The sequence below is a fragment of the Myzus persicae genome, unplaced genomic scaffold, assembly GCF_001856785.1.
Source record: "Myzus persicae strain clone G006 unplaced genomic scaffold, MPER_G0061.0, whole genome shotgun sequence".
Classification (NCBI taxonomy): Eukaryota; Metazoa; Arthropoda; class Insecta; order Hemiptera; family Aphididae; genus Myzus; species Myzus persicae.
In genome coordinates, this window is record NW_019103864.1 from 49,368 (window position 1) to 55,494 (window position 6,127).

The 6,127-nt window shown below is 35.4% G+C and overlaps 1 long non-coding RNA gene across 1 annotated transcript; it reads right to left on the reverse strand.

Annotated features, from left to right (window-relative positions):
* Window positions 1-1,781: 1,781 nt before the first annotated feature.
* Window positions 1,782-4,903, reverse strand: LOC111035588. Its single transcript, XR_002604658.1, has 2 exons — window positions 4,594-4,903; window positions 1,782-2,686 (listed from the first exon to the last, which is right to left on the reverse strand). It is a non-coding gene; the product is annotated as an uncharacterized LOC111035588 (long non-coding RNA).
* Between the last annotated feature and the right edge of the window lie 1,224 nt (window positions 4,904-6,127).

Genomic DNA, 6,127 nt, shown 5'->3' on the forward strand with positions numbered 1-6,127 from the left:
ACGCTATTTTCATGATTTGGAACATATTCGTTATAGCACACGGGGTACCTACTCGGTTGTGTAGATACGATTTATGTTTTTAATTTTTCTCGAGTTTGGCTAGTAGTGCACTTGCACTTGTACACGAGTCGCCGCCGAATCGTAAATGCACTTTGAATGGTTTTTTTTTTCTATAGAATTACGACTGCGTTCGCCTGTAGGTATTTTGGCCGTTATTCGTCTATCAACGCTCGTACATAATTACTTGTGTCCGATGGATGTGGGCCGGCAGATTAGGAGGCCTATTTGCGTACGCAATAAGTGCGCGGTTCGAGTCGAATTTCAGGTATAAATCCTTCAACCGGCTAGAGAGGCGGCGGCAGAGTGCAGCACTGTCGATAACATCTGCTTCAGCACGACGTGCTAAATATTAAGTGCCCGAAATTCGGCAACCGTACAATGTCGTAAACCGTGTTGTGCGGCACGTGTCGTATAGTGCGTACAGGTACGTCGCGTCGGGTGGTATAGGTGTATACCACCTCGGCGCAGGTCTCCGTGCCGCGTCCCTGATTTACAACCGCGGTAACGTTGCATAAACTACGGTATACGTTATGAGCTCGGAGAGTATTGTTGACGGGGACGGGGGGTCGTGGGAGACGGTAAGTAGTAGCCACTATACCGTCGCGCGTTAATTGCCAGAGACCCGACGGTGGCGGCCGCACACGACGCTTTGGAAACGATCCAAGTGCATCTTGGTCTTGGTCTCCCAATCACTTTGCCGATCCCGGCGAAATCCGTCGTCGCTGCTGCGTCGAGGGAGATTGCGAACATTTCGGAGTGAGGGTTGTTGTGGCGTTGGCGGCGGCGAGTGGGTTGGATACGGTTGGCCCCGTTAAGTCGAGATTTTTCAAAATGTAATGCATTTGAATGCTGCGCAGCGACCGCCGCACACTGTATAATGTCGTGGACAAGTTCAACGTACAATACGCGCATACCGACCAATTATTTGCGCGTATAGTTTATATTAATCACGCTGTCTGTTGACACTATATTCAAATAATAATGACAATAACACAATATTGGTTGAATATCTCCAGAAAAATAATCACGTCGACGACGTCATCGCGATGACACGGACACAATATGAACACGGCGTGACGCGCCCGTTTACTGTGCATTATGTCGGGTACATGTCGAACACTATAATATAATGTGGTCAACTTTGAGATAGTCGAGTGATACTACGATTGTGGTGGTCTTGGTTTCGAAAGCGATTTAGCCGATCATATAACAATCACACGACCTATGTATAGATACCTAGCTGTTACGAGCTCGACACGTCTATATATATATATACACTGGACCACAATAACTGAATAATAAAAAGTATTGTAAAACTCGTTCTTATAAGTGAACTCTAATCCTTTTGCTTCGACCACTGTCTACGAACGCCCAAAACTCGCCTCGTACTATTAACTTGTACTGCGGTCTACTAAATACCATCCAAAATATACATTTTGCTATATTCAATATAACTTTAATCCCTGCCGGGATTCCTCTATCACTGTTATAAGCGTGCTTTCTGCGAATTCAGCGTTCAACACACGATCCACCGTAAATAATGTATTTTCTCTCAGTACACTTCATCGCGCGTGCGCGGTTCAGTGCTTGTTTTATTTTCTCGCTCCCCAATTGACCATATCAGCCGATCTTTATACATTATAACAATACATAATAATATGATGCTGTTACGGGCAATCCTGAGATGTCCGCGCACAAATAAATAACAAACACTTCCGAACTAATTATCACTTTCTATATTTAAATTTGAAAAGAAAACTTACAATAAATTTAATGAATTAATATATTATGTTAATAAATGGTCTGACAATAAAAATGTTCTGGAGAGAATCACAATGTTCTGTCTTACTACTATAAAATCCAACTGCCACGGCTTGCTATACGAGCCGTGTCTATAGCCAGCGCTTGCCTGGAATTGCTGTCACAGCAATCCTTCCAGACAGTCGCCGCTGTACAATATTATTATACGCTAACTATATTAAATACTAACTAATATTACCAGGGGTTCTTAACAATGCGATATATATATATATGTTGTATAATTGCAGTGTGTTGTAATATTTTAGGTACATAAACGATATTTGTAACGTTCTTGAAATGGAAATCGTGACATCATGTTTTGTTTGAGGCTTCAGTACAGAAAGATAATATATTATATGTTATATGTAAATGAAAAACAAAAACAGAAAAGAAATGTTCACACGTGAAGGGGACTTAGCTGCAATCTTGCAGTTTATTATCTTTATCCGTGACAGCTGCAACGGTATTCCTCCTAGTCGTCTGCGTGTGTGTGTGTGTGTGTGTGCACATTGCTGTCTTGTTTAGCGTATAACGCTTATTGTGCTGAATTATGTGTTTCAAATGGGTCGGGGTAAGCGATCCGTGGCGAATAAAAAAACCCTTTTCGTTTTGTACGTGACGTGAAGTACGCGAGATCAGAGGGGCATTTAGCAGAGTGGTCCCGCCGATTTGGGTCAGTTTTCCTGGAATAGGCAAAATTTAGGGAAATATAGAGGGTGGAAAACGAGATACAGATATAAAGGCGAGTGGTATAACGTTATAACAATAAATTTCCATCAACTCGATTTTTTTGTTTTAATTATTCAAGTTTTTTCTTACAGCAAAACTAAAACAAAAAAAAAATAAGCCATTTAATTTCGGGTTCCATTTTAAATTTCATTATTTACAGTGGCCAAAATATTGTACTTGCTCATAAACTTGTTCCAGAAATTGTTTATTTTTACCTTGGAATATATTTATGGAAAATAATTATAGACTACCTATCTATTGTTTTACTAGTCGTCAACACTTAAACTTAAATTTAAACTCGAATTATGAGCCACAATACTGTAATTTAAATGACGTAATGGTGTAAAAGCCTCGATAATATTTTACCGTTATTGTTTTGACACTGGTTTGTTGTCATCCCACCATGGTTCATCGATTGTACACTACATATTTTTACCAACCAATATTATTCATGTTTCCACCCGTATTTTAAAATTAATTTTTTTTTTAAGGCATAAGGTAAACGTTGAGGATATACAACGAAATATAAATTTAATATTACTTAACATAATATTCTAATAAATATTAATAAGTTTTCTTTTCTAACGACGTTTTAAATTACTTTCTAAAAGTTGTAATATTTTAAATAATATCTTAAATTATAATGTCTTTAAACGATGTGCTACATCAACGATACTTATATTTTGCAATCACCAATATTATAGTTCATATTACTTTAGTATTATTTTAAATTTGTTGACCCTTGTGGTAAGATTGAGACATCATTAGCTAAATGAAATCATTATTTTTATTTATATTTATTTATTTATTCTTATTATTTATAGTTTATTTTTATTTTTATTTATTAGTTCTATTTTCAAATTCCAATAGGTTATCTAATGTAATAATAAAAATGTAATATTATTCAACAAAAGCAAGATTACGGTTTAGATATTGGTTTCCATGAAAAAGAAACCGTTGTAGACTATAACAACTAATTGCCCCTGTTAATTTCTACAGCATTTAAAATAAAATTCTACTTCTCATATCTCAAGTTTATTAACTTTTATCAAGTCTTGTTAACCAAATAATTGGATGCAACGCGGAAATGTAATATTATGAGTCGCATCGTGTTACGCTAAGTATAAATATCTCAACCTTGAATAGAGACCGTTTTCTTCATAATATCCCATACACACACACATATATATATATATATAAATTATCCCCAATCAGATTATTTTCTCGAAATCCATTGGTCGAGCACGTTTTTCCGCTCGTCTCGAGGATTTAATACTGAGGATACGCTTCTGATAGTTTCGCGTGGGTTTCATAACAATATATTTCATTTAATAACCTCCTTTACTAACAATTTAAAACCCCATCCCATATTTCCAATAGGTATCTGGTGTGTTTATATATATATATAGTTTATACATTATACACGCAGTATACAACATCGTATATGATAAGATAACAGTCCGTAAACCACCGAGGAGAAGGATAACAGGATAAGCTAGTTCATATAATTGCGATTACACGCTCAGATATAGCCAACAATACGAGTATCATATAGGTAGGTACCTATAATATAATAATAATAACATGCTCTCGTACTGCAGCAGAAAACCCGTGCGGATAATCGCTATTATTTTTTCGTCATTCTACCAAAAAAAATTATTAAAGCCCGAAGTGAACACGAAACGGGGCAATCCTGCAGGCCATACGACTATTGCAATAGTAATAATAATAGTAATAATAATACCTTTGGGCGGTCGCGAAATCGCTGTTGGAAAAAAAGAACGAAACGAAATAAATTTTAAATCCGAAACGCACAACTATTTGCGTACGGTGCGCATAGTAAAATAACGGAATTAATCACGGGCAAATGGGGGGGGGGGGGGTGCAGGATTCCAATATTATAACTGTGGGGCCTACCGCATTTTAAATGGGTTAGTGCATAATCCCCGAAACATTGCGCACGAATACATTATACGTGAGTACATTATAATATTATACACTTACATGTGGACCTACAAAACGTTAGTTTCGTTTGTTCCAATGTTCAAACGGATTTAATTATCGACGTGGAAACCCATGCAGGTTAGCTTGCCCGATGTTTTGTCGTCGAATATTCAAACTGTGCAGTAGAAATGATTTTTTCGCGAAAGCGTCGAAAGTAGGTAAGCGCGGATTTTTTGGAGTGTTTGTCGGGAGAAAAAAATTACTCGACTGAATGGACGAAACTAATGGCGTTTAAAGAAGAAAAAAAAAATTAGAATTCTAATATTATTGTACCTGCACCTACGCACGACGTCATCATTGTTGAAGTATTATTATTACGTCTTCGAATAATAATTCGGATCCATCGTCGAATGCGATTTGTACGCATATTTATCATATTAATTTGAGCACTCCGCACTCGAACTATACATCATTGAGTACCTACGTAGTCGATTGCTAATTATTTTTTACTGTACCGTAAGTACTCGAGTCCATTGATAAAAAAAAAAACAGCCCAATGCCTATAATATATGATGATATTATGTTGCTGTTAAAAATTGATGCTCATCGACCTCAATTTATTATTTCAGATATAATGTGATACGGGTAAAATCGTTTACGGAGTGATATTAAACATAAAATTGTTTTTCTGTTTTCTATTGTTAATCAAACATGTATTTTACTGACATTTCTGAATGAATTCCGTTACCTACACATGCATTCTTATCTTACTATAATATAATAATTGTAATAAATAAATTACAACGAGTTAAGGAAATGAAATGTAGCTCTCATGAGCTCTAATTATTTTTTGTTCTTAAATACAAAACGTTGGATTTTGTTTTTATGAATAGTGTTCTCAAATCGTTGTTATTGTCAAATGGAAACTAAAAGACCATCTCAACCTTGCCAACACAAAATAAATTTCAATGAATAGTACAAGAGTATTTTTTTTTATTTATTTATCTTCCGAAGCATTTGGAGTTAAGAGTGAGGTTGAAAAAATGGCTCAGATAACAATTAGGCTAAACCAAAAAAAAAGACTTACCGGAATTTCTTTGTCCTTTTATGTTTTACGTACCAGACAAAAGCTTTGTCAGAAACAAAGATTACATAGAGATCCGTGCAATTCGAGGCCATTATCCTTGGCGATATAATTTTTTCTCTTTACCTTTTCTCTTAAGGAGTAAAAAAAAATATCCATCCTGTTAGTTACCCGCATTAATATGTAGGTACTTAAAACAAAAGGCAGTGAAAATTTCTATAAAATCAACAGATTTTGTGATTTGGTTCATTAAATATCTTACATGCCACACAATTGATGAATAATATTATAAAGTCGCATTCTTGAGTTTGCCAATACAAAACGGCTAAATAATATATTTTTGTCCTACAAAATAATTTGTTAAATTGAGTAAGCATTTACTTATTGAATAATTCAAAAACATTAGTTTTAAATCGGATTATTTGGGTATAATTTAAACTATTAACTAATAAATGTATCTATGGATATAATGAAATAATATGTTATTTACGTTATATGGACAAAAATCAT